Here is a 10,833-nt window from a genome sequence, read left to right on the forward strand (position 1 = left end):
TCAACGTGGCACTCGTGACTTCATTGCCAAAAACGCCACTTGACACTTTTTCTTTCAATTGCCTTCCCCTCTACACCACAATTTCTGAAATCTAACCATCCTATCAAACTATTCTACATCTTTCATCCCAAATGAAAGCATCAACCCGACCTTTTCCTGCATAAATGCAACCCTCTCAATCTCCTACCGCCTAGAACCAGTCTCTTGACCCTTCCCATTTCCTTGCCATGATCTTTTTTTCGTGTCACCTCCTACGAAATCTAATCTGTTTCCAAATTCCTGGTCACGAGTCCACTGCATCGTTATCCCCATAGGATTTCAAAACTACGTAGAACAACAACAACAGTCTCATCAGTCTTCAGATAATAGTTTTTGCTGATACCGTTGTACTTTTATGTATTTTTACTGTGTTACTGAGAGACTTAAGAGTGGCAACATCGCCGCTACCGGGATTACCCGAGCGGTCTAGGGCGCTGCAGTCATGACCTGTGCGGCTGGTCCCGGCGGAGGTTCGAATCCTCCCTCGGGCATGGGTCTGTGTGTTTTTCCTTAGGTAAATTTAGGTTAGGTAGTGTGTAAGCCTAGGGACTGATGACCTTAGCAATTCAGTCCCATTCGATTTCACACACATTTGAACATTTTTAGCCGGCCCGGGTGGCCGAGTGGTTCTAGGCGCTTCAGTCTGGAACCGCGAGATCGCTACGGTCGCAGGTTCGAATCCTGCCTCGGGCATGGATGTGTGTGCTGTCCTTAGGTTAGTTAGGTTTAAGTAGTTCTAAGTTCTACAGGACTGATGACCTCAGAAGTTAAGTTCAAAATGGTTAAAATGGCTCTGAGCACTATGGGACTTAACATCTGAGGACATCAGTCCCCTAGAACATAGAACTACTTAAACCCAACTAACCTAAGGACATCACACACATCCATGCCCGAGGCAGGATTCGAACCTGCGACCGTAGCGGTCGCTCGGCTCCAGACTGTAGCGCCCAGAAGTTAAGTCCCATAGCGCTCAGAGCCATTTGAACCATCGCCGCTACCAGTCCACCCCAATAAAAAGATGTTGTAGGAGGTCCTCCAATATAGTAGTTAATTTCTCTGGATCCTTGGAATGGGCGGTCCCCTGGGTCAGTATAAGGTATACCTTCCAAGATTTCGTTAAGCATATCAGGAAGAACGTGCACATCTTCCATTTCGGATCCAAAGGCGTGAGCCGGCCGGAGTGGCCGCGCGGTTAAAGGCGCTTCAGTCTGGAACCGCACGACCGCTACGGTCGCAGGTTCGAATCCTGCCTCGGGCATGGATGTGTGTGATGTCCTTAGGTTAGTTAGGTTTATGTAGTTCTAAGTTCTAGGGGACTTATGACCACAGCAGTTGAGTCCCATAGTGCTCAGAGCCAAAGGCGTGGAAGCCTGTCACGTTTTCGGTGCTCGCTGCGTATGGTCAGCCGCTGTCCGCCGCAGGCAGGAGGGCTCGCGCACGATAGCTGTGTTTGGCCTGTCAGCAAGACGGATGGCCAGGTGCGCCTGTGTGTGTACTCGCGCGCCTTAGAGCAGCGCCGGCACCTCCAGATATCGCTGCGCTGGCCGGCGGCGTGGCGTTTGAAGTCATCTTCTGAGATAAGCCGAGAACCGATTAATCTAGGGAACCGCATCACGTGCGACACGAGCCCACATTTATGTCGCGGGTCCTCTGGGTGCAGTAGCTCGCCAGCTAAACATCACCCCGAACACGTTCTTCGCCGACGTACAGTGTACTGCCCAACGACTAGAACTGTAAGCCATTTATCAGAGGGTGAGGCTTCTTAAAAAAGTCTGGCTTCATTACGTACTGCGTCTTTATTTTCGTTGAGGTTCAAAATGGCTCTGAGCACTATGGGACTTAACATCTGAGGTCATCCGTCCCCTAGAACGTAGAACTACTTAAACCTAACTAACCTGAAGACATCACACACGTCCGTGCCCGAGACAGGATTCGAACCTGCGACCGTAGCGGTCACGCGGTTCCAGAATGTAGAGCGTAGAACCGCTCGGCCACACCGGCCTGCTTCGTAAAGGTGCCTGTCCGTTTCAGGCAGGGTGCGGATAACCCTGTTAACGCTTTATGTTTTTATTCAAATGACTGGATTCGATACATTAAATTTCATTCTCACTTATCTGGGGATCCGACATAATGAACAATGCAACATTTGATAATGACACCAAATATGGCGAACTAGTTAAGTGAATAAATGAATAAATAATTCCTAACAGTGGTTGTGAAAGGGTTACTCTTTGTCTTCTAGAACTAATCCAGCCGAGGATATTCACAGAAACGGTAAGACGAACAAACCGTTGTACCCACCTAGTAATTTGCCGACTACAATAGGAAATACGCTACATGATCAAAAATATCCATACACTTCTTTATAACGAGGAATTGACCACTAGATGTCACACCAGGCGGACCCTCCTGTATAAAAGGGTGCAATGAGAATTGTGTGTCAGTAGAGAAGAAGTTAGTCAGTTGGTTGCGTGTTCCATTGATCAATCCCACGATACGGTAGCCGATATGATGTGGAACGTGTCAAGTGCAGGGTTTGGGTTTGGTGAGCGCCTGGAGAAAGTTACCTGTCATCAGGTGTGGTGCCAACAGCAAAGTATGGAGGAGATAGTGTTAGGGTGTGGGTGTGTATTTCATGGTTAGGTTGTGGTCCCCTTATTCTGCTTACGCTAAATGCAGAAGGATACGAACACGTTTTGCAACACTGCGTACTGTGTACAATGTACCCTGTCATAAGGCAGCATCTGTGAGGCAGTGGGTTTGACCAATAACACACCTGCAATGGACTGACTTGCCCAGAGTCCCTTCGCTACCAGTCCACCAACCTACTAAAGAAAATAAAAAAATGTAAGAGGCCCATCCCTAACACTAGTTCATTTCTCTGGACTGTAGTTCTTTGGATCCTTGGAATGGGGTGAGGGGTGAAACACCTCTGAGGTGAGTCATAAAGTTGACTTCGCTCCAGAACCCAGCGTCCAGCATCTTCACTATCTCTAGCTTAGGCTCTTGAGGAATAATGGGTTTCTGTTCCTCTACAGAAAATCAGACACCTCACTGAAAGTGTATCCAGTAGAGTTCACGCCGTCATAAAGTCGAAGGGTGGATATACCCAATACTAATCTCCACGGATTGGTGTCCGGATACTTTTGATGGGATAGTGTACAACGGGCTGCCCAACAACTGTAAGTACTTTAATCTGTGGACGAGGCTTCTTCTAAAGACTAGGCTTATTATGTAGGGCGCCTTTATTTTCGGTCAGGTATCCGCCTGTTTCAGGAAGAGTAAGGACAGTCATTCCACGTCCACGTTTAAGACTTTATGTGTTTATTCACGTGACTAGTATCGGTATATTCAATCTCATCAAAGTTTTGGGTATCTGACGTAATGGGCCACGTAACATTTGATAACAAGACTGAGTACTTCTTATCTCGTCAAGTGAATAAAGCAGTAAAAAAGTTCTAACCCTGGTTGTTAAATAATTGTTCATTATCTTTTAGAACTACGTCGGACACGGTTATTCACGGACAACAAGAAGACGAATAAGTCCTAGACCCACCTAATAATTTTCCCACTATCACAAGAAATACATCGACGGATTGCTCTCGCCTACTATAGTCCACCGATGTCCTGTGATAGATCCTAAGTAAAGATGAAATTGATGAAATCTTCTCGAGCTATCAACGGAGTCGTGCCGAAGACGAAGAGTAGGCCAATCGTCGAAACATTGCAACGAGATAACGCCACCAGTCGGCTGATAATCGGAGAATATTTCATCAGCGAAATTCGCCGAGAAAGTCTGCTTTCGGATAAAGACGAAACTACCCACAGGTAGCAAAAATGAGATCAGCCACAAACTTAATAAAATTGGATATTGTGTAGTAGACAAAGTGAAAGAATTCTGCTACCTTGGAAGTAACGAACGATGGACGAACTAAGGACATAAGAAGCAGACTAGCGGAAGCAAAGAGAGCGTTCATAATCAAAAGAAGTCTCGTGACAGCAGCGAACGAAAAGTTCTGAGAATGTACTTTGCAGTATAGAAGTATAGAAAAGAAGAGAAGCAAAGCTTTGATTTGTGGAGTTACAGCATGTTTCTGGAAAATCAAATGGACTCACAAAATAGAAAATAAGGAGGGTCTCGGCGGCATCGGTGAGGAAAGACATATGTTTAAAACACTGGCTAGAAGAAGGAAGAGGATAGTAGACCAAGTGTCAAAAGACAAAGGAATAACTTCCGTGATACTATAAGCTGCTGCACAGGTAAAAAAAAAAAGACTATAGAAAACAGAGACTGGAATATATACTTATGAGACAAATCATTATGACAACTGTCAACTTTTGTTAGCGTTGCGGGCATGAAATCCGACAAGAAAAGTACACACACACACACACACACACACACACACGCACACGCACAAAGAAAAGACAGCACACCACGAACGAATTATCCGAATGGGACGGAAATGTGTTGATGTTTTTCAGAAAAATTGGATGATTTATTCAAGAGCAAGAGCCTCATAAAGTAAGCAAGTCAGTACGGGTTGGTCCACCTCTGGCTCCTATGCATTCAGTTACTTGGCTTGACATTGAGTGATAAAGCTGTTAGATGTGCTCCTGAGGAATAGCGTGCAAACTCTGTCATATTAGCGCGTTAGATTCTCATGACCTCGAGATGGTTCGAGGCCCTCCCCATAATGCTCCAAACGTTCTCAACTGGGAATAGATCGCCCGCATCTCGTGGTCGTGCGGTAGCGTTCTCGCTTCCCACGCCCGGGTTCCCGGGTTCGATTCCCGGCGGGGTCAGGGATTTTCTCTGCCTCGTGATGGCTGGGTGTTGTGTGCTGTCCTTAGGTTAGTTAGGTTTAAGTAGTTCTAAGTTCTAGGGGACTGATGACCATAGCTGTTAAGTCCCATAGTGCTCAGAGCCATTTGAACCATTTGGGAATAGATCCAACGAGCTTTCTGATCAAGGTATGGTTTGGCAAGCACGAAGACAAGCAATAAACTCTCGCCTTGCGCGAGAGGGGATTATCTTGCTGAAAAGTAAGGACAGAATTGCTTGCCATGAAGGACAACAAATCTGGGCGTAGAATATAATCGACATATCTTTGTGCTGTAGTAGTTACACGAATGACAACCCAAGGGGTCTTGCTATAAAATGAAGTCACAGACCATCATTTCTGGTTGTGAGGCCATATAGCGGGCGACAATCGGATTGGTAACCCACCGCTGTCTGGGGCGTCTCCATCAAGTCTTTGGCCTGGAATCTAATTGATTGGGGTAGAATTGTCTTCATTGATGAGTCCCGCTTCGAACTCAGCCCAGATTATCAGCGAAGACGTGTCTGGAGAGGTCCCGGACAGTGGTGGGGTACCAACCTGATTGTCGCCGGCCATAACCCCAACAAGTAGGAATGATTGCATAGCAGAACCCCTTTCGTCGTCATCCGTGACACCTTTATATCACAGCGGTACAACGACCATAGTCTACGCACCGTCTTGTTGCCCTTCATGGCAAGCTGTCCTGAGCGCACATTTCAGCAAGATAATACCCGCCCGCGCGGGGTGAGAGTTTCTACTGCTTGTCTTCGTGCTTGCCAAGCCCTTCCATGGCCAGCAACGTCGCAGGATCTCTCCCCGGTTGAGAACGTTTGGACCATTATGGGCAGGACCCTCCAATCATCTCGGAGATATTGACAATCCAACTCGCCAATTGGACAGAATTTGACACTATATCCATAAGGAGGTCATCCAGCAACTCTGTCAATCAATGACAAGTCAAATAAGTGGTTGCATAGGGGCCAGAGGTGGACCCTCGCATTACTGTCTTGCTCAGTTTGTGAAGCTCTGGCCAGACACCTAGGAACGAGCATCTCGGAAACGGCGAAACTGGTAGACAGCTCACGTGCTACGACCGTGAGCATCCTTGGAAAGTGTTTGAACGACGGCGAAACCACACGTAGGCGACAAGGTGTTGCACGTGCACGCATCGTCCACACGATGTGTCCTATTCTACACCTTAATTTAGATCTATTTGACGATGCTGTGCAGAGTATATTTTTATGTTTTGACGACGCCATTACGGCCTTACCACCTTAGAACGCGGTGTAGGAAAGATGTGAGGATGGTCATTACTGACTGAAACCGGTCATCGTCAAAAGAATTGATATTGTGATCAAAGACTGGAATAAAAAACATTTGACAATATAGAAAGCAAGATGCGTTTGACTAACGTTCAGTGCCACACGCTTCGACCGAACTCTGCCACATGGATACCTGGTCGGTAAACCAAGGAAATTTCCAAAGTATCGACTGAAGATATACTTTCGCTTTACCAGCCAAAGACTGTACTACGCTTAGTACTCGAGAACCCAGGTAAAGAAATGCAATAATATAGCCACTCACGACTCGCATAAAAATGATTAACTTGAAAGGTTCATTTTAATGAACGGCATTCAACACTAAAGCCAAACGTCAAACGCAGAAGTAAATGATAATAAAATTTTCTTTACAGCCATCAGAATGAGATGGTGACAGCTATTGACTGCCAAAAAATTTTACTCATCATTAAGCTTGCGGACACTCTAATTACCTTTCATGGGATAACATTTATTTATTAAAAGTTTCGCTCATGCTCGCAATTCAGATTAAAGTTCTGCTTTCCACCTCAGAACGTTCATTTTTAAACCACTGAAGTTGAAACTTTGATGTGCAGGTAGGCATGCACAAGAACGAACCTTTCCCACAGATTAGCACATCAAGTGGCTGCAACGGTCATAAACGGCGTTATAATGTAATCGATATCTTGACAGACGTTTTCATCAGGGCTTGAATTAACGATGCTCGTGGGAATTCTGGTTGTATTTCATCTTACTGTATCTCAAGTTGCTGCATCAGTGACAGCCAGTTCTCCAGAATCACATTCATTATACTCGACCTGTGTCCTGTAGCGAAGTCCTGCTTGTGGCTCATCAGAAAACTCAATTTACCCAGTAGGATTTCCCGAGAACAAAGTATGTCTTTCAAAAATTTCCCATTTAAGTTCACTGACCAACTTATTTATACTCTTATAATTATGATCTGTACCAACCTGACACGATGTTGGCAGTGTATTTCAGAATTCAGGGGAGCGAAATACATGTCGAGCCTCAAGAGTCCGGTAAGTTGCCTTAAAATCGCTAATGATAAATGCCTGTACTGTTCATTTGGAAACGACTCGAATGAATTCATTACTCATCCTTGCCTAGTATCATTGTGAGTTACGATTTTAATGATTTTGTCGGTGGCAAGACATTAAATCCCAATCTTCTCCTTTCTTTGGCGGACTATCAGTGTCAACTGTATGCAAAACGACGTTTTAAGTTTGTGTGTATCGTTTGCACCTGGATATCGGTACAACAGTAACTGGCTGACTACACGTGCAAAAAATAGCTGAGTCACAACAAATTATTGTCACTCTTTAACACAGCAGACGCGATGCAGTGGTTCACACTCTTCTCATTTTTTTTTCCACATAGTTTGGACACATTATGTTTACAGACACGGATGTCTATTCACCTTATCTACTACGTATTTTCTACAATATTAGGAGTTTATAGGGGACTTTAGGAGTATTTTATGCATGCCATCAAATTTGGACTCCCAAAGGTATAAATAGTTCTTTCCTGCATCTAAATCTTAGTTTAATACTTCAGATTCCCAAGATCACTGAGTCACAGAATTCAGAGATATTAGTTGAAGCGGCTGCAAATGAAACAGGAAGTCATTCTCTGATTTTAACTAGATCGGAGTGAAGTTTCCAAGCTTTAATACTGGTGTCAGTAAATGACTACAAACCTTCAGTGTCTGCATGTGAACCACCTACATGTGTTTCAGTCATCAATGACCTTCCAGTAAAAATGGTGTTCACTAGCACAGAAAAATCTCTACACGCATTAGCCTCTACAATAATTTGTCGCTTAGCGGAACCTCCAGTTACATCAATAGTATCTACGAGTACTTTTGAACTCCTATACATCTGCGACGACGACAATGCAGGGGTGGACAGAATATTGGAACAGCAAAAACACAACACATTACCATGCGTAAAAAAAAAACGTTGGCATTCAAAAGAGCTTCCGTCGTCTCGGAATGGACACATACGTGACCCATATGTTTTTCAAGGAAATCATAACATTTATCGCACAAAATAGTGGCAAGATCAGGTAACGATGATGGTGGTGGGTAGTAATCGCCCACCCTTCTCTCCGAAGTAAACCTTAAAGGCTCAGTAGTTTTGAGATCTGGTAACTGTGGTGGAAGGGGATATGCGTGTTCACAAAACCAGTCCTGGGCGGTTTGAGCTGAACGAACAGGGGCCCTCTCATCTTGTAGCACAGTAACACCACTGGGTTACAAATATTGCACCACGGGATTGACCAGCGTAGCCAAAGTGATTACATAATCCGTGGCACTAATGAGACGTTAAAGAGTGACTGTGGGGCCCCTCCCCTCTCACTTCTGTCTCATCGTTGACAACAATACAAAAGTCGTACTCCAACTCCACATGCGCTCATCACAGTCATCTTCCGCGGACTGATAAAGCGAAGACACAACACTCATACTTCACGAAGGAAACGTTCCATTGTGCGTGAGGAAGGAAGGCCTTATCCAGTTAGGCCAGGGCTTAACAACTGGCCGGTTTTGAGCGCGAGTACTCGCGTCTGCTCAGGCACGTGCTCGCGAGCAGCCGCATGGTCGCGGACTAGGGAGGGAGGGGAAATGCGCGCGCACGTTTGAATAGGGCCGCAGCGTGCCTATTGAATTCGCGCCGACTGTGTAACGTTTAAAGTACTACGATCAGCTCTTAACAGTCACTTCGCTGGTTAAGAATCATGTGAAGTCGCCATTGTGTAACCCCAACCATGCTTTCGCAGTTCAACCCCCATTGGGGGGAATAGTATCTGTTTACAGAAAAAGATGGTGTTGCAAAATGTTTAGTATGTCACAAAACGCTGAATTCTTTTACGAAATTTAATTTGCAGCGACATTATATGTCGTACCACGCGAAAGACTACGGACGTGGAAAATGTGATTGACCAGATCGTGCACAGGAAGTTATTAAACTTAAAAGGAAGCTATCCGAAGAAGATCTGGACGACGAAGAAAAATCAACTGATGCAGCTCTCAGAGTGGGTTACAAAACTGCTTTGCTTTTAGCAAAATCCCTGCGCCCCTTAACTGATGGCGATTTAATAAAGGAATGTTTGGTAGTTGCAGCGGAACATTTGTGTCCATCTCAAGTTGAACAGTTTCAGATTGTGCCATTATCTAACATGACCATTATGCGTCGCATACAGGACATGGCAGACGACGTCCAGAGCCAGCTTGCAAATATCTGTAAAGATTTTATGGCGTATTCTCTAGCTCTGGACGAAAGTGTTGATATCACTGGAACAGCGCAGCTCGCTATATTTATTAGAGGTGTTAATAGAGATCTTCAGGTGAGGGAGGAGCTCCTCGATGTAGTAGCCATGAAGAACACTACAACCGGAGGTGATATTTTAAGTAGTGTTGAAGAAAGTGTTAAAAATATAGGATTGTCGTGGAATTCTTAGTTTCAGTTTCTACAGATGGTAGAGGCATACACTAAGCTAATAAAATTATGTGGCACGTGTACATTCTCCTTCATTTGTTTCATTTGTCGCAGTAATAATTCGTCAGTGATATCCCTGCAGGTGACCGCGGATTTACATCGACTGGCGGCAGCTGTTGTGTACCCCACGTGACTCTCCCCACTCTCCGCTCTGGTCCGGTAGTGGGGGTAGCGTGCTCGCGCTGCTCAGTGCTCGCACCTTGCTGCTCACAGCTTGCTCCGCGAGCACGTATGTTGTGAAGCCCTGAGTTAGGCGACTGGCAACCCCTTTGGGTCTCCTAATCAACAATACCACAAGCCTTCTGCTCACTGTAACGAAGTCAGCAGAGTTATGTACTTTAAAATAGATAAAAAAACAGGAAATAAAATATTTATTTGTAATGGTAACGAGTTTCAGTGAGAATGTGACCATCTTCAGACCATTCACACGAGGATGATAGGTGGTGGCGGTGAACGGAGCAGGCCGTTGTGGCTCCACGAACGTAAACAGCTCATGCAGTTACGATCTGGGGTGCGATTTCGCATGACGACTGTAGCACTCTCGTGGTTATCCCACGCATCCTGCATGCCCAGATCGCCACCCATCTCTCGTCGTGTTTCACTCTTAGGACGTAAACTCGGTCACAAGTTGGAAACAGTGTGGAGCAAGAGTCATCCGACTAAATTACTTTCTTCTATTGCACCATAGTCCAGCTTTTGTGGCTTCGGCACAACGTTCATCTGTTACGAGCATTTGTAACACTGACGTGTGATTTGGAATTCCAGCACGCCCCGCAATCCTTGCTTATGGAGGTACATTAGTGTTGCTTTGGCGCTGACAGAGATCGCGACTGCGACATTCAGTTCTGCAGTGACTTTTGCAGTTGTCGTCCTCTCATTTTTCATCACAATACTGTTCAATGGCCATCCTTCGTTATCACTCGACACACACTTTACTCCGAGTTGTGTTAGCGAATGATGTTTTTCCACTTTGCCTGTACGCAGTTAAAATCTCACACTACTGGCCATCAAAATTGCTACACCAAGAAGAAATGCAGATGATAAACGGGTATTCATTGGACGAATATATTATACTAGAACTGACATGTGATTACATTTTCACGCAATTTGGGTGCATGGATCATGAGCAATCAGTACCCAGAACAACCACCACTGGCCGTA

The 10,833-nt window shown here is 45.2% G+C and overlaps 1 non-coding gene across 1 annotated transcript; it reads left to right on the forward strand.

Moving 5' to 3' along the window:
* The first annotated feature begins 648 nt into the window (after positions 1 to 648).
* Trnap-ugg (transfer RNA proline (anticodon UGG)) lies at positions 649 to 732 on the forward strand. Its single transcript has one exon. It is a non-coding gene; the product is annotated as a tRNA-Pro (tRNA).
* The last annotated feature ends 10,101 nt before the right edge of the window (positions 733 to 10,833 follow it).

This window comes from Schistocerca nitens, chromosome 1 (genome assembly GCF_023898315.1).
Source record: "Schistocerca nitens isolate TAMUIC-IGC-003100 chromosome 1, iqSchNite1.1, whole genome shotgun sequence".
In the NCBI taxonomy this organism is placed as follows: domain Eukaryota; kingdom Metazoa; phylum Arthropoda; class Insecta; order Orthoptera; family Acrididae; genus Schistocerca; species Schistocerca nitens.